This window comes from Panthera leo, chromosome B2, assembly GCF_018350215.1.
Source record: "Panthera leo isolate Ple1 chromosome B2, P.leo_Ple1_pat1.1, whole genome shotgun sequence".
Taxonomy (NCBI): domain Eukaryota; kingdom Metazoa; phylum Chordata; class Mammalia; order Carnivora; family Felidae; genus Panthera; species Panthera leo.
This window is the reverse complement of record NC_056683.1, coordinates 94,508,557-94,531,358: the sequence shown is the minus strand read 5'-3', so window position 1 is coordinate 94,531,358 and position 22,802 is coordinate 94,508,557. Positions and strand designations below refer to the sequence as shown.

The window sequence follows — 22,802 nt, the reverse complement described above, 5'->3', positions numbered from 1 at the left end:
TGGCATTAAAGACCTATATAAACTGAGAGTGAGATGGTAAAAAAAGACATTTCAAGTGTACAGTAACCAAAAAAAAGCAAGGGTAGCTAAACTTCTACCAGACAAAATAGATTTTGAACTAAAAATGGTAAAAAGGGACTAAGAAGGTCCTTATATAATGATACATGATGGATAGATAGTCCATACGGAGAATCAAGAAGGAAACAGTAGATTTGAACAACACTGACCAAATTGACCTAACAGATATATTACATAGAACATTCTATCCAACAGCTACAGAGTACACATTCTTCTCAAGTGCACATGGAACATTTTCTAGGATAGACCATATGTTAGGCCACAAAACAAATCTTAGCAAATTCAAGAAGATTGAAATCCTGCCAAGCATATTCTTTAACCACAATGGCATGAAACTAGAAATCAATAATAAGAGGAAAACTGGAAAACTCACGAACACATGGAAATTAAACACCACTCTCCTGAATAACCAATGGATCAAAGAATAAATTAAAGGAGAAATTAAGAAGTTTCTTGAGACAAACAAAAATGGAAACACAAAGTACCAGAACTTGTGGGGTCCAACAAAATTGTTCTAAGAGGGAAGTTCAGAGCAATAAATGCCTACATTAAGAAGAAAGAAAAATCCCAAATAAACAAGCTAACTCCATGCCTTAAGGAAATAGCAAAAGAAGAACAAACTAAGCCCAAAGTAAGCAAAAGAATGGAAATAATAAAGATTAGAGCAGAAATAAGTGCAACAGAGAACAGAAAAACAATAGAAAAAAAACAACCAAACGAAGAGTCAGTTCTTTGAAAAGATAAACAAAATTGACAAACCCTTAGCTAAACCAAGGAAAAAAAGAGAGACATAAAATTGACAGAATTATAAATGGAAAAGGAGACATTACAACTGATACCACAGAAATTGAAAAGGATCATAAGAGGCTACTCTGAACAACTTAATGCCAACAAACTAGACAACCTAGAAGAAACGGAAAAGTTATTAGAAACATAAATTTGTCAAGACTGAATCAGAAGGAAATAGAAAATCTGAAAAGGTCAATTACTAGTAAGGAGATTAAATCAGTAATCAAAAATCTCTGAACATGAAAGCCCAGGACCAGATAGTTTTACTAGCGAATTTTACCAAACATTTAAAGAATTAACACCAATCCTTCTCAAACCATTACAAAAAATTGAAGAGAAGAGGACACCCCCAAATACATTTTGTGAAACTATTTTTCTGATACCAAAACTAGAAAAGGAAACTACTCGAAAAGAAAACTACAGGCCAATATCCCTGATGAATATGGATGCAAATATCCACAACAAAATACTAGCAAACCAAACTCAGTAGCACATTAAAAGCATCATTCACCATGATAGAGTGGGATTTATCTCTGATATGCAAGGATGGTTCAACATTTGCAAATCAATCAATACAATACATCACATTAATAGAATAAAAGAAAAGAATCATGATCATTTCAATAGTACAGAAAAAGCATTTGACAAAATGCAACATTTACTTATGACAAATATTCTTGATAAATTAAAAATCATAGAAAAATTATCTCTCAACATAATAAAGGCCATATATAATAAGACAACAGCTAACATACTCAATGGTGAAAAGTTGAGCACTTTTTCTTTAAGATCAGGAACAAGACAAGGGTGTCCACTCCTATTCAACATAGTCTAGAAGTCCTAAAAAAAATAAATAAAAGGTATCAGAATTGGAAATAAAGAAGTAAAATTGTCTCTATTTTCAGATGACATGATTTTATATAGAGAAAATCTTCAAGACTCAACAAAAAATCTCTTAGATCTAATCAATGAATTCAGTAAAGTTGTAGGATACAAAATTACCATAAAAAATCAGCAGCATTTCTATACACTAACAATGAATTTTCTGAAAAAGCAATAAAGAATTCTATCTCATTCCCAATAGCATTGAAGACAATACAGTACTTAGGAATAGGGGCGCCTGGGTGGCTCAGTCAGTTGAGTATTTAACTGTTGATTTCAGCTCAGGTCATGATCACAGGGTCATGGGATCAAGCCCTACATCGGGCTTTGTGCTGAGTGTGGAACCTGCCTAACATTCTCTCTCTCTTTCTCTCTCTCTCTCACTCTCTGTCTCTCCCTCTGCCCCTCTACCCCATTCATGCTCTCTCCCTCTTTCTCTCAAAAAAAAAACAAAACAAAACAAAACTTAGGAATAAATTTAACTGAAGAGGTGAAAAATCTCTGTTCTGAAAGCATCAAGACATTGATAAAGGGAATTAAAGTCACAAATCAATGGAAAGGTATCCTGTGTTCATGGATTGAAAGAATTAATATTGTTAAAATGTCAATACTACCAAAACCAATGCAATCCCTATCAAGATTCCATTACCATTTTTGGGGAAAGTGGGGGAAAAACACTCCTAAAATTTATATGGAACCACAAAAGACCCCAAATAGCCAAAGAAATCCTGAGAAAGAAGAACAAAGCAGGAGGCATCACAGTTCCTGATTTAAGCTATACTCTAAAGCTACAGTAATCAAAACAGTATGGTACTGGCATAAAAACAGAAAAATAGACCAATGGAAACAGAACTAATACCACAAAAATAAACCCCAGCATATACAGTCAGCTAATATTTGACAAGGGGACAAGAATATTCAATGTAGAAAAGAGTCTCTTCAATGATGCTGGGATATTGGATAGTCCCATGTAAAAGATTGAAAATGGACACATATCTTGCATGCCTCACAAAAATTAACTCAATATGGATTAAAGATTTGAATGTAAGACCTGAACCCATGAAACTGCTAGAAGAAAACATAGGAATAAAGTTCCTTGACATGATTTTTTGAATATCACAGCTAAGTACAAGCAAAAAAATAAAAAGCAAGTGGGACTACATCAACTTAAAAGCTTCTGCACAGCCAAACAAATCATCAATAGAGTGAAAAGACAACCTATGAAATGGGAAAAATATTTGCAAACCATATATCTGATAAGGGGTCAATATCCAAAAAATGTAAAGAACTCATACAACTCAATAGCAAAAAAGGAAGAAATCTAAATTAAAAAATGAGCAAATCACTTAAATAGACATTTTTACAAAGAAGATATACAAAAAGTCAATAGGTACATGAAAAGATACACAACATCACTGGTCATTAGGAAAATGCAATTTAAAACCATAATTAGATATCATCTCACACCCGCTAGAAAAGCCATCTTGTCAAAAGACAAGAGATAACAAGTGCTAGCATGGATATAGAGAAAAGGTAACTCTTGTAGACTCTTAATGATATTGTAAATTAAAACAGCCACTATGGAAAACATTATGCAGGATCCTCAAAAAATTAAATAGAACTATCATATAAGCCAGCAATCTCACTTCTGGGAATATATCCAAAGGGAAAAAAACTAACTCAAAAAGATATTTGTACCCCCATATTCATAGCAGCATATTATTTACAATAGCCAAGACATGGAAACAACCTCAGTGTACATCAGTGGGTGAATGGGTAAAGAAAATATGGTAGAAAAAAAAAAAAAAGGAAGAAAGTATGGTAGATATATACAATGGAATTTATTCAACCATAAAAAATGGGGAAAATCTACCATTTGTGACAACATGGATAGAACTTGAAGACATTATGCTAAGTGAAATAAGACAGAAAACAGAATACTGTATGATCTCACTTATCTAACTTTTTTAGATTTGTGGAATCTAAAAAACAAAAAGAAACTCAGAGAAAAAGGGATCAGACTTGTAGTTTCCAGAGGTGGAGGACATGGGAAGGAAAAATTGGAGGAAGGTGGTCAAAAGGTGCAAAATTCTAGTTATAAGATAAGTAAGTACAAGGGATACTGTACAACATGCTATAGTTAACACTGGTGTATGACACAAAGGAAAATTGTTAAGATAGTGGTTCCCAAGAGTTCTCATAAAAAGGAGAAATCTTTTTCCTTTTTTTTTAATTTCCTTTATTTTATTGTACCCACATGAGAAGCTGAATGTGTGCTGAACCTATTGTGGTAATCATTTCACAATATATGTAAATCAACCCATCATGCTGTATGCCTTAAACTTAATGATATATGACAATTATTTCTCAATGAAACTGGAAAAAAAGTCTTGGCATAAATATGAATCAACACAACATAAGAGAATGGCCCTTTTGGGATACCTTATATCAACAGAGATTTTTAGGGAAAGTAGAATTTGAGCCAAGGTTTAATAGGAAACACAGCACTACAATAGATTGCCAAGAGAGACTCTTCTTTTTAAGTCATCTCTACACCCAACGTGGGGCTTGAACCAAAGACTCTGAGATCAAGAGTCACATGCTCCAACCACTGAGCCAGCCAGGCACCCCCAGAGAGAATCTTTTTAAATGAAATGCCCTTTCTTATCTCTCAAAAAGTTAGTTTTAGTTGTTGGTCCTTTTGAATGAAAATTTCAGTGTCAAATGTTAGTCTTGAGTTGCGATTTAACCCAAAATAACTATAGTACATAAGGAGTCAGCTGTTTGTGCAGGTCAAATTTAATTCATACCTAAGCACTTACATGGTTTTTATTTCCTGTTCTAAGTTTTTCTCCAGCTCCTTACTTTCTAAAAATGCCTTGCATTAAAAATACTTGTTAGAGGGAAATCCAAACAGAAGAGTGTTATTTAAAAGAATACAAGGAGAAGTTGTATTTTCATTTTATCTCTGTGATGAGTAATTCTTTTAAAAGGTAGATGTGTGCTAAAGACAAAATATTTTTTTTAGATTTTCTCTAACAGCACTTGGGCACAACTTTAATGTGTGTGTATGGGATAGGGGTGCTTGGTGTGAATGTTCCTGGGATCCCTTCTGTCTAATTGAGTTCAAATTTCATGAGGTTTGAATTAAGAAGAAGTGATGTCATCTGGTCATAAAGCAATTTTATCTAAAGAAATAATATATGTTCAATCTGCATAAATAGTTGCTTAAGAAGCATAAATTAAAAATATTTCTAAGAGCTTTTTTAGTAGCTTTTATTCTACCCCAGACCCACACATTTGTTGGAGAAAATAAATTAGGAGGTTAAGAACATGGCTTTGGTGTCAGGCAGGTCTGGTTAACCTCTGAGCCTCTGCTTCCTCATCTGTGAAATAGGAATAATAATACATACCTCCTAGAATTCAGTGAATACTATGTGAGGAAGTGTGAGTAAAGATTTAGGATTATGCTTGGTACATACTGTGACAGGGACTTGTTTAAGTGCCTTACTTACAATAAATGGTCCATAGTCTTAAGTGGATACTAGAATCACCTGGAGATCTTTTAAAAAGGAGATGGGAGAGATGGTTCAGATTTCCTGAAGAGATCATGATTTGCTGGTTTGGAAAGAGGCCCAGGCATTAGTGACTTTTTAAAGATCTTGAAGTGATGGCAATGTATAGCCAGGGATGAGAACCACTACCTTAGTCTTTGGTATCTACTTCCCTATAATCATTCCAGAATCCAGTTTTCAGCTTCTCGTTCTCCATACAATACCTCCGAACTTTCCAGCTCTCTGTCTCTCGTATTTCAGTAAAAGACTTCTTCAACTCTGTGAGGACCCAGTGGTTCTGTCACCTTTACACCGATCCTCCCCATCCCACCAACCCTTCATTCTCTCCCTATTTAGCTTAGATTCCATGTTTCATCATTAAAATTATTCACTTACGTGTTTTCTCCGCTTCCTTGGCTCCTCCACTTCACTCACCCCATCTGGTATGGTGTCTGGATCTTCAAAGACAGCTCCCGGTGAAACATACCTTCCAGGGTCCTGTTATATCCTCCCATACTGAACCTGGCTGCTGTGTGACTCACGTTTAACAACAGAATACAGTGGAGGTAATACTGTGCCAGTCCAGGGCTATGATTTAAGAAGGTCTGGCAGCCTCCTGCTTGCATTTTGGGGAGCCCTAAGCTACTGTTTGAAATTCAGCTACCCTGCTCAAGTGATTCTGTGGAGACTCCACACAAAGGGGTCATATGGAGAAGAGACGTCTCACAGAGCCAAGACACCAGCTCATTTGAGCCCCAGATGATAGCAGCCTCAGCTAACACCAGGTGATGAATGGTCAATACACATAAATATGAGAAATAACACACTGCTGTTGCTTTCAGGCATTATGTTTTAGGGCTATTCACAATGCAGCAGTAGACAAATAGAAATTTGCTCCTACCAGTTCTGTGCTGACCTAACAGAAACCTAAAATTGGTGGCATTGTCTGTGGCATTATCTGTGGGACCAGAAGGTAGAAGAGCCTTAGCAACACCATTAGTGAAGATTGGAAGGACAGCAAAAAAATTGCTACTGGGAACTGGAAAACAGGGGACCTGGGTTATGTACTAGCCAATCAACTGAAAACACTGTCACCTGTTTTATCATAGTTAGAAAGGGTAGTTAATGAAGAGTGAAACTTGCTAAGGAGATTTCCAAACAGAACAAGGCTTTTGTTCAGTGAAGTGGGTTATAAGTGATAATTTAAAAACCAACCAAGTTTTTAAAGGAATTATATAAGCTTGGACCTAAAAGGACAAATGTTTCCTGTTTTCAAAAGGAAAACAGACATTTAGGCCCCAACTTATAAAACAGGCAACAATCAGGCTGAGATGCAAACATGGCCATGTCTTATGGAAAAGGAAGGATGGTCTATGTGTAGCCAAGAGCTCAAAGAAGAGAGCAAGGACACAAGGAGAACTATTCCCAGCGAGCAAATCTCTTCCTCAGTAAATGTGTATTTTTTACTCCTGGGATGGAGAAAATTGGTTTACGTGCCCTGTTGGATTTTAGAATTGCTATGGACCAGTGACTCTTTTGCTCCCTGCCCCACTCACCTTTAAATTGTCTCTTTACACATCTTCGGATCCAGAAGAGATACACCCAAGGAGCATCAAACACACCCACTGACAGCATGCTACACTTAAAAACCCAAGCATGACACTATCATAAGGTAAAGTTTTAAAGCCTTGGGAAGGGAATAAATATGTTTTACGTATGGGAGAGATGTGAATCAGTGAAAGTCACAGGATAGATTCTGATAGCTAGTCTCCAACAATAGCCCCAAAGGTAACACAGCTTCAGGGTAGCCAACAGAATGTGGTAGAAGTGATGCTGTGCCAGTTCCAGGCATCAGACTTAAAAACTACTAGAAGCTTCTGCTCCTTTACTTTTGGTACCCTGAGCTGCCATGCAATAAGTCTGACTCCTTGCTGGAGATGCCAGGTGGAAGAGAAAAGTCCTGAGACTACACAGAGACAGAGAAGTCCAGCCATCCCAGCCCAGTCTGCCAGCCATCTTGCCAAGATACAGACTTGTGAGGGAGCTATTGTGGACATTCCAGCCCAGTCAAATCCACCATGTTAATATAGCCCTGCCTGATCCCTTGTGAAACAGAAGAAACAACAGGTCAAACCACAGACTTATGAGAAATAACAAATTGTTGCTTTAAAATTGCTATGGCTGAGGATTTTTATGCAGCAAAAGGTAACTGAAACACCTAAATTCTAAATGAACACAACTCTTCCATTTTGCATATATGGCACAGGTACATTCTCATGGATGACTGAGGCTTAAGATAAGCACAGGACCCTGTTGACTGATCCTCCCTTAAAGCATAACCAAAATTTCAAGTGGGCAGGCACTTAGTGCTATTGAATAATAATGCTATGTGTCCCTAGTCTATGCACTCACTTGGCTATACCTTTCACTTTCTTAAGTTTTTACCTTGTCTCTTTCAAATAGCCAAGGTCTCATCCTCCACCCTCTCTCTCTGCTTTACCACCTTTGCTCCTTCCTTAACTCTTAAAATAGAAGTTACAAAAAGACAACTTCCACTAAGCTCTCCATTTTTCACCTGCCTACATCTGGGACCATATACTCTGCCTTTCCTTCTGGATCAATGGTCTATGCTTCTATTTAGTGCCAAACCCTCCCCTTTTGTGCTGGATTCCATTCTCTATCACTTTAGCACCTCTTTTTCTCTGCTTCGTCAATTTTTCCCTGTCTACTGGATCATTCCCATTAGCAAAAAAATTCTCCCATCTCAAAGACTCCTTCCCTTGATTCCACTTTCCCATCCAATCATACTAACATATTGATGCTCCCTTTATAGCGAAATCCCTAAAAAAAAAAAAAAAAAAAAAAAAAAAAAAAAGGTCTCATTTCCTCTCACCTATTCTTTTTAAAATTCACTCTGATAAGGAATTCACCCAACCACTTCGCTAAATGATTTGTAGAGTCACCAATGACCTCCCTTCCAGTTGATAAATCAAAAGGCCGATTCTCATTTATTTTATTTGAACTATCAGCATCATTTGACATGGTTGATACTCCTTTTCTTGGAATCACTATCTTTACTTGATTTCCAAGATGCATGCTCTTTTGGATTACCTCCATTACCCTAGCTCCTCCTTTAAGTCTCCTTTACTGGTTCATCCTCATTTCACAATATCTAAAAGTTGGACTGTCTCACAACTTGATCCATAGACTCCTCCTCCTCTGCACACACTTGTTTATATCATCCACTCTCGTGACTTCAAAAACCATCTACATGCTGCTGTTGACCTCAAATGCATGTTTCTAATCCTAATCTCTCCTTTAAAGTCCAGGCTCCTATCTGCTCATTCAACAATGGGCTTTTCAAATTTAACATGTCTAAAGTGAACTCGTGTCTTTCTTCCTCATACCACAACTAATTTCTCTCTTTTCTTTCCTAGTCTTAACTCTGTACTTCCCTTTACTCAGGCCAAAAACCCTAGAGTCATCCTTAACTCTTTTCTTTCTCCCACACTACACATTCAGTCAATTGGCAAATACTGTTGACTCTAGCTTTAAAATATGCTGAAAATGGGGCCACTCCTCACTCCTGCACCACTGTCACTCCGTCCAAGCTATCATCGTCTCCTGCATGGATTGTTGCAACTGCTTCCTAACCAGTCTCCCTACTTTCCTACAGTCTTTTCTCAGTACAGCAACCAAAGTGATCCTTTGAGAATGTGAGTCAGACCATGTCACTTTACCACTCAAAGCCTCCAATGTCTCCCATGTCACTCAAAGTTAGAACCCTTACACTGCTTATAGGGTCCTAAAAAAAACCTGTAATGCTCACCCCCATGTCTCTGACCTCGTGTCTCACTTCTCTTCCCTTCCTTTTTCTACTTCAGCCCATCTGGGTTTCTTAGACTCTCCAGGCAGGTGTCAAGATTTTTGTACTTGCTTTCTGCCTGTAACGTTCTTCTCCTAAATATCTTTGTGCTTGCTCCTTCATCTCCTTCTATATTCAAAAATACACTTCCAGTGATGTTTTCCCAGATAATATTTTCTAGAAGCTCCAAGCATTCCCTAATATTCATTTCCTGCTTTGTCTTTCACTATAGCAATCATTCCAGTTGTGTGTACATATAGGAAATTTTTGCTTCGAATCTCTGCTAAAATGCAAGCTCCACAAGCAGGAATTTGTCTTCTTTTTATTCACAATTGTTTCATCGTCAAGAACCGTGCCTAGCACATAGCAGATGTTTCTTGAATGAATGCATGAGTAGCCCTAATAAAAATACAAATTCTAGAACTGACACACTCAATAACATGGGTGAACATCAAAAACATTATGCTGAGCTACAGAAACCAGATGCAAAAGAGTGCATACTGTATGAATCCATCTATATAAAGCACTAGAAAAGACAAAGCTAATCTATAATGACAGAAAACAAATTAGTGGATTCCAGAGGCTGGGGGTGGGTGAGAAAATTGACTGGGAAGGAATACAAGAGAACTTTTGGGGCTGATGAAAATGTTTTTTATTTTGGCTGTGCTGGTGGTGATACAGATATATACATTTGTCAAAACTTCTTGAATTTTGTACTTAAAATGGGCACATTTTGTTGTGTGTTAAGTTATACTTCAGTAAACTTGATTTTATATATTTGTATTTATAAAAACACAAATTCTGGGGGCGCCTGGATGGCTCAGTGAGTTAAGTGTCTGACCGGCTCAGGTCATGATCTCACAGTCTCTGAGTTCGAGCCCCACATCCGGCTCTGTGCTGACAGCTCAGAGCCTGGAGCCTGCTTCAGATTCTGTGTCTCCCTCTCTCTCTGCCCCTCCCCCAACTCACACTCTGTCTCTCTCCCTCGCTCAAAAATAAATAAACATTTTTAAAAATTTAAAAAAAAACACAAATTCTGGAGTTAGGACCATATGTCATCAGGGTTAGTAAGAGAATGCCAGAAATACGGAGTTTATTTATGTCTTTGGGGTCATAAGATTCACACAGTGATTTCAAGTGCAAAATAAATAAATCTCACAAACAGTTAACTATAACAAACACAGTATTTAGAGAGCACCACATAAATTATCCTTCCCTCCTTGCCAATGTAAGCAATGTGTTATATCTTTAGGACATATCAGCCAAATGTGTCATGCCACAGGTATAATTCTTCAATGTTTTTTTTCTGTCAGCAAGATTCATTCATTTGTCTCTCTTACCAAATAGGATGTGTAATTAAATCTCTATTAAATAAAGCCAGCACGGGAGGGGATGCATCTATAGGGACAAGGAGGCAATACAATGCCCCATATATCCCTTCATGTCCTAACAGGCAATTTAAAATGAGAATTTAATACAGAAAAATTTAAAAACCTTTAAGAACAGTAAACTTAACTATTTTAGAGAATTTGAGAAATTGGCACTTTTTAAAATCAAGAATTTTTGCAGACCATGCTCAAAAAATATATTTCCAATAAATTTTAAGTTAGGGAGTTCCAAAATATGTATTATGTATATATTACACAAAAATAAATATAACAAATAATACACAGTAAAATGACAAAACACTTCCGTGAACTTGAAAAGAGACTAATTGATGGAGACATTGTGACTCCTAAACGGGCCTATTCTCCCTAAAGTAAGCAATAAAGGAAATAATTGTTACAACAAAACAGCTAACAGTCTGAGTAAAAACTTCTTGAATTTTGCACTTAAAATGGTCACATTCTAGAGAATTCTGCTAAGTGAAGAAAGCTGATCCAAAAAAGTTACATACTGTATGAGTACGTTTCTATAACACTCTTGAAATGGCAACATTATAGAAACAGAGCATAGATTGATGGTTGAAGGGGGTTAAGGAAGTGGATGGGAGCAGGAGGGAAGTGAGCGGGAAGTGAGTGTGCCCATGAAAAGCCAACAGGAGGGGTCTTCCTGGTGGTAGAAATAAATGTTCTGTATATCGATTGTATCAATGTCAGTATCCTGGTTGGTATTGTACTGCAGTACACTGGGGGAAACTGAGAAAAGGGGTGCAGAAGATCTCTCGTTTTATTTATCACAACTACATGCACATCTACAATTACCTCAAAATCGAAAGTTTAATTTTAAAAAATTGAATCAATTTCTTTCTTTTTTTTTTCAATATTTATTTATTTTGAGAGACAGAGAGGACAGAGAGTGCAGGCAGGAGGGGCAGAGAAGGAGAGGGAGACAGAGAATCCCAAGCAGGGTCCACACCACAGAGCTTGGTCTCACCACCCATGAGATCACGACCTGAAATTAAGAGTTGGATGCTTAACCTACTGAGCCACCCAGGCACCCCAAATCAATTTCTTAACCATTTGGGAAAAAAATGAAGTTATTCCCCTATTTCATTTTTGAAATCAAAACTAATTCCACGGGTGCCCAGATGTCTCAGTCAGTTGAGCATCCCACTCTTGATTTCGGCTCAGGTCACATTCTGGTGGTTCATGGAATCGAGCCCTTGCCAGGCTCAGCATTGATAGTGCGGAGCCAGCTTGGGATTCTCTCTCACTCTCTCTGCCCCTCCCCTCCCCCCAATCTCTCAAAATAAATAAATAAACTTAACAAAAAAACCTAATTCCAGATTGGAGAGTTAAATATAAAAACAGCTCATAGCCACCGTTTATTGAGCAAATACTATACATCAGGTATATTTATATATATTCTCAGTTCATCCATCCAACAAACTTGTGAAAGAGGTTTACTATCCACAGTTTGCCAGAGAGGAAAATTAGGATTTCCCAAATTTTTATATTAAGAAAAGAAAAATTTACAAATAAGAGAAAAATGCACAACAATGTGTTAGCTCTGATTTGGATGAATATGATTCTAAGTATTTTAATTTCTTCTGTAATTATTTATATGCAATGGGTTGTCTGTAACGAACATATTTTATGTCTAAATTTTTTTAAGGTTGGGCAAAAGTAATAAAATATGTAATTTTTGTCAAGGACAAGGAACAAGTTAGTAAGGATGTGTGGCTCACGCAGCACAACACCAAAGCTCTAGCTTAGCATAAACTGTGTTTTAATAATTGCTGCAATGAGCATTAATAATGTTTAAAGATGTTTTAAAAAATAACAATTACAATTACAAAGGAGAAACTGGGCAACACTTAGGAAATGACTGAATGGTTGAGACACACATTTTTTTGAAAGGTGGAGCTTGTAATTACTAATTACTTTTGTTTTCATAGCTGCCCAGCTGAAGTAAGAGAGACAGGCAGTCCTGAGGCTGGTCAATCATAATCTTCTAGGGGAGGGTAACCAGTGCCTGGATTTGGTGACAGCAGTGGGGAGAGGAAGGGGGAGACAGAGATCGGAAAAGCTAGGAAGGAAGCAGGTAAGACTTGGTGATTCATTAGCAATAAAGAACAATGGGCAGAGAAAAGCCAAAGTGTGATGTAATAGAAAAAACAACACTGCTGATGGTCTTGGTGTTGCCATGACCCGGATATGGAGCCTCAGGACAGTCATCTTAACATTCTCTTGTCTTCATTGTCCTCAACCCTAGAATGAATGGGTAGCTCTAAAACTTCTCCAATCTCTCCCAGATCCAACGCTTTGAAGCTGGGTTATCAGAACAAGCACAGTAGTAACCTTAACAGAAATTTAGGAAGAAACCTGATCCCAAAGGCTGAGATGCAGCTTCTGATGATACCACTGTTGCGTGACCTTGAACAAATTACTGAACCGCTTTGTGCACCAGTTTCCGTTGTAAAATGGGAATTAGAAAAATAGTGCCTATCTCATAGGGTTGTCCCACATAAACCTGTAAGCCTGGGACATTGTAAGTCCCAATAGATACGCTCAATTAATACCAGTGCCATCCATGCTTAGAATTGACCACAACTACACCTCGTAGTCCCAGCACAGGGATTCTTGAGATGCCAAAACTTTTGTTATAGCATTCGACTGTTTCACCTTTCTAACACAACGATACGTTATAGGGGGAAATGTCCGATGTTTATAGGAATATGGCACGTAGGTATCTGGAATTTGGGTGGCTGAGTCATCAGACAAGAGTTATGGTCTTCAGATACTACTTCCTAAAAGTAAGTGCTGGTTGTCACGTCCACTCTTTCTAGCCCTGCACCATCACATCCTAATATTTGTCATAGGTATTACCCTAAAGCAACAGAACATAAAGATCTGAGTCATTTTGAAAAAAATAAGTGTTGATCCAGCAGCTGTAACCGTCAGAAACAAACCACTCTGACAACAGCAGATACCCATGTACCAGATGGAGAGAGTGTGTGACCAATCTCCCATTGCCATTACTTGCTGTGAAATGCATGAAGCAAGAACAGGAAGGGATGCAAATTTATACATGCACATGGATTTCCTCCCTGCCCGGCCCCAGGCTGTTCCTTACCTGACTCTCATCATAGGGACTCTCATCATAGGGGTGGCAGTTCAAATAATGTTTGTCAACTAAGAAAAACAGTAACTGTTTGCCTAGGATTGCAGGAGGAACACTAAGCACAAGTGGGTCAAGCCTTGGAGGAGAAGGTACCAGCAAGGAAACAGTATTTAGTACAAACATCTTGATAGTAAAATCATAGAATACATCTATATAAAAAATGTAGAGAATTTTTTTATCCTTTAAGATTCAACCTACCGAATTTTATAAAATCCGTTATTTCAGAGCCAACTTTCAATTTCAGCTTCAGTGAGGCTGCATGCGCCCGGCACTCTAAGCTCCATCCAGAACAGTGCTAAGGGTACTTTCCAGTCTCAAGTCAGGGTAATCATCTTGAAGTTCCCTCAACTTCGCTTTAAAGGCCACCAAAATTGCCCATCTGGAAATTTCTATATTAAAAAGGAGAGATGGCAGTTAAATAATTCTTTTTGTGTGTTTGTTTCTCTCTCTAGTGGCAAAGAATATTTTTGTTTCACCTCTGCTTTTTAAAACGTTTTCATCGCTCTTAAAATTATACACTGAATAGCCAGAGTGGTGGCATCAGACCTTAGTGTCGCTCATTAAAAAGGTTCATAAGTGAAAAAAGCAATCCAGTGTTTGTGTCTTCCTGACTCCCTACAACACAAAGTACCACCATCAGCTCAGGAGTTCAGATCCAACCATCATGAGCATTCCCCCTGGGACCTTGAACACTTGCTCTTAGTAACACATTGAAATTCCTGATTTTTTTCTCCCTGCTGACAAGCAAAGCTATCAAGAGGAGGGTGAGTGTTGGAACCACTGCATAAGTACCCATTTCCCTATATTAAAACTCTTGTATCCTTAAAATATTTGGAGGTATTTCTATTTCCAACTCTTAACTTGAACTGATAATAATGTAACTTGTCTAGGACAGAGGAGCCCAGGGGATGGTCCCACCATAGCATCACACAATGAATTACTTTTTCTGAGGTGTGAAAATACATATTAGAATTGGTTATCGGGCCACCCTACTTCTTCTTTTTCTTTTCTTCTTAAATTTTTTAATGTTTTGTTTATTTTTGAGAGAGAGACAGAGCGTGAGTGGGGGGAGGGGCAAAGAGAGAGGGAGAATCTGAAGTAGGCTCCAGGCTCTGAGCTGTCAGCACAGAGTCCAGTTGCGGAGTTTGAACCCTCGAACAGTGAGATCATGACCTGAGCCAAAGTCAGACAATTAACCACCTGAGCCACCCAGGAGCCCTGCCACTGTACTTTTTCTGAGTTATTTTTGTTGATGTTTCCATTATTCCTGTTCTCCTAAGTATTGAAAAATCAGTGAAATCAACACAAACAGCACAGTCAGGAATTCTTCAAAAAATGGAATTTTTCTTTATGCTCATTTTTCTAATAAATAATTGAAAGGAGATGACATTCATGGATCTTGGTAGGATTGTGGAAGTATTTGGCTGGGAGCCATAAAGTCAATGGTCAGGTGTTTCCTAATAATGAATAACTTGCCTAGACTTTACAGAACACAACATGTTGTCACTTCTCTGTTATTGTGTCAGTTTCAAATATGAGAAAATTGAGACTCAGGAAATTTTAGTCAAGGTAAACAGCAAGTGGTCAAGTAAGGACTCAAATTGGGATATTCTGTCCCAGGATATGCCCTATCCTAGAACAGTGCTCTATCCACACTGCTCTTCTGTACATTAGAGATCAGGCCAAAAAATTGTAGGTGGTATTTTGTATACATAAATATATATAAAATAAATATGTGTATAAAACATTATGAATATGTGTATATGTGTTGTTTGCATGTGTGTTTCTTAATTAACCTCTGTCAAATACTGACCTTCACCTTTGGAAATTGCAAGGAGAGAATGGCACATTAGGGCTTCATGTTCCTATTCTGTTTTCTATTTTTAGATTAGCTGTATGCAAATTGAGTCACTTTAAGCCTGAGCTCACCTGGTAGTCCTCTTTACAGCTCCCCTCTCTCTTCCTTTTTCTCTTTCTCTTCTTGTCTATCCTGTACTTGGACATTGTTCTTCTGTATCACATGGTATCAAAAGCCTTCCTGAAATAGGGCAAATAAATTCTCTCTTCGTTTGGGTTATCTCAAACCTCTTGAAGGGCTTCATTTTCTGTATGGGGTTGACATTCTTAATCATTTGGGAGATCTTCTGATAGAGCCTTCTGTGATTTTTTTTTTTTTTTTGTAGTTTCTTCCTTTAGTACAGGTGTGACTATAACCAAAGCAGTTGGAAGCAGAGCCAGATGTGGAGGTGTGGTGAAATAGATTATTTTAGAGAGAGAGAGAGAATGTGTGTGTGTGAGAGAGAGAGCGCATGTGCATGTTCATGTGCAAGGGAGAGAGACAGACAGACAGACAGAGAATCTTAAGCAGACTCAACGTTCAGCCCGGAGCCCGACTCAGGGCTTGATCCCATGACCCTGGGATCATGACCTGAGCTGAAATCAAGAGTCAGACACTCAACCAACTGAGCCACCCAGCCCTACAATGAAGCAGATTCTTAAACTCAGTCTATCTCAAACTTGAGAGAAAGTGGATGAACCACAACAAAATAGTAACTCTTGTTCCTTTATTTCTCTTCCGCTACTTGAGAGTCTTTACTAACAAGATCAGCCATAGGATGGTGTTCTATTGTTTCAACTTGCTACATGTGTTAAAAAATGATGAAAGAAGATAATTTAGGTGATACAGATGAACTTTATTTACACTTCATGAAGCAGACAGTCTCCTTTCCAAGAACGGCTAAATGAAGCCGAAGACAGGAAACTTTTATAAGATAAAGAATCAAGAACAAACAAGAGAAAAATAAGAAAGATCTAGTTTTCTGGTGTCACACAGCCAACCTTGTTTGGGGTGAGAGGACCCAGAGTTGGCTTGGCGTTTGGGAATTGGCAGCCTGGATATACTTTGTTTCTGGTCAAACTGAACATTTACAGGGACAGAAAAGTTATCGAAGTCTCAGTTTGTTGACACAGAGCCCTGGGCAGGAGCATCTGCATCTTGAGCCTAGAAAGTTATTTCAACACGTGTGATTTTTTTAAAAAATCATTAAATGACGTGTTATAATGTTTTTAACCACATGGCACTCTCAAACAGCGTGAGAGAAGTGTGTAACTACCAGTATTGCACATTGCTCCAGGTGGGTGCTACCTTTCCATCTCCCACCCAGTTTGAACATGTGAAAAGGTAAGAAAATGCTGTCAAGAAGTCAGTTGGCAAGTGAGAAGCATGCAAACCAGGGAGGAAGAGCAAACAGATTAGATGGTGGGACCTGGACCAGAAAGACCGGGACAGCCTTGAACCATGGACCAGAAACAATAACAAAAAATACTAGTGATTCGAGCAAAGACGTTCACCTACGTGTCACGAAGCAGCTGCTGAGAGTGGAAGAGGCTAACATTTGCTGAGTATTTTCCTGATACTGTGCCCCCTTCAGTGTGCTTTTCCTCGAGTTATCTTGTAAGTTATAGTAAAAGCACACCCTTGGAGTATGATTTTTACCTAGTGGGGTAAGATAATGCAAGGTTAATGAGAACAGAAGCTGGCCTGATGCACTGTATTTGCATTCATGTTATGAGGAGGCACATTATTTTGGGTTTTATTGCAGTAAATGTGAAGAGTGGCAGGACTTCTGGTGTTCAGTGAGCCCCATACTGCTGAGATGCTGCATATGTAAAATTAGAACTGATGAGGTGAGAACTACATTGTCTTCTCTGTAAAGACCACATTGGAAGTCCTGCTTCAAATTCCCAAGACTATTCTCTAGGTGAAAGAAAAGCAAGTAGGACCACCTTCAGAAGAGAAGACAGTGGGGTACAAGTTCTAAAGTCACCACACTACAAATCACATATGGTCAACTTTATCTTTGGAATTCCTTGAATTGACTTTACATTGCCAGCACCTGGGTCATGTAAAGAACAACAGCCAAAAATTAACTCCTTTTGTTGCTCTGTGTATGCTGTCTATGGATTCCCTTTTTCTTGTTCGAGTGTAAATAGGGAGGGAGAATAAAGGAATTTCCCCCGACCCCTTTTTTTTTTAATTTTTGATGTTTATCTATTTTTGAGAGTGAGAGAGACAGAGCACGAGTGGGGGAGGGGCAGAGAGAGGGAGACACAGAATCTGAAGCTGTCAGCACAGAGCCTGATGCGGGACTCAAACCCATGAACTGTGAGATCATGACCTGAGCCCAAGTTGGATGCTCAACGTACTAAGCCACTCAGTCCCTGCCCCCTACCATCAACACTTAATTGTTGTTTGGTGCAACACAGATATCACTGAATTTCTGTAAGTTAAATGAGGTTTGGTACAACTCCACTGTTACTAAGAGGCTCAAAACCATGTCATATAACTCAAAGAATTATAGATACTGAGTGTTAGAGCAACATAATCACTGAAGACCCTTTAACTACCTTAAAGTATTTAGAGGACTATCCTATGAAAGAGGAATTAGAACACAGATGGTCATTCTCAAACATTTATTACCAGTTGTTGCCATGGCTGTCTGGAGCTCTATATTTAAAAGAATGTGAGACAGGATGCCTGGGTGGCTCAGTGGGTTAAGCGTCTGACTTCGGGTCATGATCTCACATTTCGTGAGTTTGAGCCCCGCATTAGGCTTTGTACTGACAGCTCAGAGCCTGGAGCCTGCTTCGGATTCTGTGTCTCCCTCTCTCTCTGCCCCTCCCCCACTCACACTCTGTCTTTCTCGCTCTCAAAAATAAATTAATTAAAAAAAAGAAGAAGAAGAAGAATGTGAGACAACATCCAAGGTCAGTGAGAAAGAATTCTGCTTGACAATGATGTCTGTCCGACACTTGAAAGAAAGCCAGTGCCCAGGTGTTGCATGTGATGGAAACACAGTAACTATAGTTGACATATACTGAGCACTTGCAAGAATTCACATGAGGTTGGGAATGCTGTTTTCTGTCATTACATTGAGAAGTCAGAAAAGTCAGTCTGGAAAGAGAAAGAACAATAGAGCTAATTTTCAGAAATGAGCAAACTTAGCACCTTTAAAAGCATTCTCCCTCATTCCTGGTAAGTTTCCACTTGTCTTTCATTTCCCTCCTAAAGAAATCCATGTATCCTTGCAGTAAATTTCCCTTTTTGGCCTTAGCTCGTCATGTAGGTTTCTGGCTTTTGCAATCAAGCAATCCCTAGAGGTCTATGTCTTGGTGGTATATTTCAATCTCATTTAATTCAGTTTAACCAATATGTATTTAATGCTTACTATGCTTCTTATGTTCAATAATTTGGGTTGAGTTATGAGTCTGGCCTATGACTAGAATCTATGGAAGATTCAAAGGGAATAGTAGTCATAGATTATGAAAAAACATAAATTAAACAAGACAGAACGTAATGAGAGTTCTTAGATCTTCCCACCCCAGGTATGTATTCTGAGTCATCTTTAACATTCTGTCCAACTTGTGCTAGTTGGCAAGAGGTATGAGCAGCCATGGCTGAGAAAGAGCCCTTTTCTAGTGCAAAGCTGAGGGACGAGAAGAAGTTTGACCTAGGCAATAACAGCCAGAGGTGAGGCTCTCTGACAATGACGAACACAATCTAGTGAAGCCCTTTAATTAAGCAAGATCTTAAAAAAAAAAAAAAAAAATTCAGAAACTCCTGCCTTAATCTCTGAAGATAAAAAACCTCACTCCAAGTCCTAAATTGATTCATTGTCCATGATGACTGAGATGCCAGTAGAGCTTTCATCCCACAAAAGCATTACCAGGACCCAGCTGATTAAAAAGTTAACCAAAACCCCCATCCCAAGTTAGAACCCTTACCTCTAGGAAGAGCCCGAGGGGAATAATAAACATACACTTTCTGTTTGTGTTCTGACTACACAGAAAAGCAGAGCAAATCCAAACCAAGTCCAAAGTTGGGAAGGAAACTCTTTTAATTGGCCATGAGCAACCAAACTTCCTCTTCTTAGTTAACTGTGCTCAAGTAACTGACACCAGAAACAGTGCCACTGCTGTCCCCAAATCAAATGCCTCAGCTTCCATCCCCACCTGAAAATGGATTCCACAAAGCTCCTCATGCTGCTTGCTCTGAACTGAAGTCTTTGCACAGTGTCAGGTGAGCAGAGCCTGGGTTACATGCTCAGGCCCTACCTACAAGAGATGAGGGAAAAACAAGCTACCGCCTTTACTCATGGGGTGGCAGGGGCCGTAAAGTGGGAAGTTCTCCACACTCAGGAAAGCTGTTCAAAAGGTTCTAGGCAGGCAAAAATGTGCAAATGTCCATCACATCACCCAGAGGACTTATTCCTTGGGCCTAAAATTCAACCAGTTAATAACCTAGTTTGGTAAAAGTCTGCCAACCATCCTCCAGGAACGATTCTCCCCTTCTTCTTCTTAGTAGGATGACTGCCTCCAAATTCAACTGGATACATGCTTCTCAGCTAGACTCTATATTTCCCAGCCTGCTTTTCAAGCGTGGCCATGTGACTCAATTCTCACCAATGAGATGATAGAAAAGGTGGCAGGTGTGACTCCTCAATCTTTTCTTAAAGATGACAACACTTAGCCTTTTTACCTTCTCTTTTCTTCTTCCTTCTTCAGTTGGACCAGCCGCCTTGGATCTAACTATGTTGACATTGTTAGAACACACCCACAGCCCTGGTTCCTAGATGACCTCACAGAGCAGTGGTTCCTGGGTGACCTTGCAGGGCAGTGCTGCCTGTCCAGCCCTTTGAGAACGCTATTCTTTGGGCTGTTACATGAAAAAGAAATAACTTTTCTCTAATTTAACAGGTGCATTTCATGGGCTCTTGGTTACAGCAGTTGTGGACATCCCACTAATATGTTAAGTCGTTTCAAGAGATAGCACGTATGTTTCTGGATCTCTTGAGATGCCTAAAGTGCTAGACGTAGACTCGTAGGCTACTGGTATTGATTGCTTTCTCAAGAAATGCATAATAAGAATCCTGCAGTAGACCTAAGTGAAGTTCTAAATCTCCAGGTCAGTGCATGGAATACAGAGGGCACTTAATAAACGCTAGCTAGTTCTCTGATCCTTCTTTCTCAGGAATCATGGTAGCTAAGTGTCCTGAAGGCATATTATTTGCCTTACTCAAGCCTTGGAGATGTTTCAAAAATTCTCACAGAGAAGATCATCAAATCGTTGTCACAGTTGGGTTCCAGCTTAAACCTACTCAGATAAGAACTTAGCAAAAAGGAGGGAACTAAAAGTTTGAGTCTCATTGCATGTATTCCCAACATATATAACTTGTTTAGGTTGAATGCTTGTGCAGATGGAGTGCCTGGCTTATATTTGAATCTTCCAAGAAAACTGCTGAGTTTTCCAGCTTCCAGTAGTGATTGTATGAGGCTTCTAGTAGTGATTGTATGTGGTTATCTGTGGATCTGTCCAATCACCCTATTAGGTTGAACACCCATCCGTCCGTTCACTTATTAGTGAATTTTACTGAGCACCAAGTGAGTGCCAGATACTGTGCAAGGCACTGAGGACATAGCTGTGAATAAAATAAAATCTATAAGGTGTGTAAGGTGTGTAAGATTAAAGCAAGGATAGGAAATGGTGAGTGACAGGGACACTCTCAGGATGGTGGAAGAGGCTCACTGAGGAGGAGAAATCTGAACAGAGACCTGAATGAAGTGAGGCAGGAGCCCACGAGTATGGCAATGGAACTGCCAGGCTGACACATTGTCAAGGACAAAGGCCCTGAGGAGGGCCTTACTCTTTGCAAGTTTAAGGAACAGAAAGGAGACCTGTGTGGCTAGAGTGCAGCAAAGCCGGAGGAATATCAGTGAAGATGCAGGCAGAGAGGGGTTTGGGGACTAGATGACTCAGGTCTCATACATTAGAGTAAAGAACTCTGCTTCATTTTTCTCAGGGCATTTCCTGGCCACTGAGCACAGGGGCTGGGTCTCACTCACCCCAAGTCCAGTGTGGTGCTTTACCACTGCAGACATGCTGCGAAGAGACTGCTTAATAAAACTGCAAATAAATGACTCTGGAATAAACTCTAAATAGTTTCCTTAGGTATATCCAGCCATGAAAAATACCTATATAAAGTTTCCTTAAAGAGTATGGCAATACTCTGCAAAGATAAGTTTGTCTCTGACGATCAGCTGGTTACATTTGCTACGATAAAAGGCTGATCATTTTTATTTGCATGTGACCTTGGAACTTAGAATGTGATTGCTCAAGGTTAAGAAGTGCCTGAAATGTCATAAAACCTGGAACAATGATGGCACCAGTCCATTTTGGTAATCCTTTTGGCAGAGTTCGATAGAAGCATTTGTTGTATAATCTACTTCTATCTTTTAGGAAAATTGAGTCCTGAGTCAATTACCCAGAAACTGCAAAGGAGCACTGCCTTGCATGACAGATTCCACATACTCACAGAAACACGTGTCACTCTCAGAATCCCTAAGTCAATTATGAAGTGACATTGCTCAGTCTAGCAATTTTCCTCAACATATATTAATTTAACATGTATTTTAAAACTATACCTTATTTACATGTATTTAACATGTATTTTTAAACTATATTTTGGGGGAAACATTTAAATTAGAACTTTTTTTTTTTTTTTCCTGAGGCAAGAATGGCCTTTGACTCTAGGTTAGATGAAGATACTCCATAAAGGACACTGAGGGCTTTGTGATGGCAACAGGAAAAGCCCAAGAAAAGAGAGAACCTTGCTGAAGGATCCATGCCTGAGAGGGAAGGGTGGGCTTTGGTGGGGGAGGAGGGAGGAAAGTAAAGAGTGAAGAAGATGAAGGAGACCTGGAAGTGACTATTATTTCAAGAGATGGCCCCGATAAGCTTATTGTAGAGCATGGAGCACGGTCAGTGACCTCTAACTGGACTCAGGTTACATTTGCTGTCAGTATTCAGTCGCCACAGAAAGGCCCCAACCTTTTGAAAGATTCATACAAAGTATAGCTCAACAGAAACTATGCCTATGAGGGCATTAGGGCTTTGACCTGTTCTGCATAACATCCATATCGGTATTTAGGGCCACTCTGCCTTCCATTCGCTATGACAAGAAGGGTGTTGGGGCCCCCAGCTTCAGCAGAGTAGACGTGGATGCTCAAAT

General features: G+C 39.0%; 1 long non-coding RNA gene across 1 annotated transcript in view; it reads right to left on the bottom strand.

Annotated features, from left to right (window-relative positions):
* The window catches only part of LOC122220225, a 45,803-nt gene extending 25,418 nt beyond the window's left edge, over positions 1–20,385 (bottom strand). Inside the window, exons 1-3 of the long non-coding RNA XR_006202739.1 lie at positions 20,273–20,385; positions 15,664–15,772; positions 13,933–14,123 (exon numbers count right to left, since the gene is read on the bottom strand). This is a non-coding gene — a long non-coding RNA (uncharacterized LOC122220225). The remainder of the gene's footprint in view (positions 1–13,932; positions 14,124–15,663; positions 15,773–20,272) is intronic.
* Positions 20,386–22,802: the final 2,417 nt, after the last annotated feature.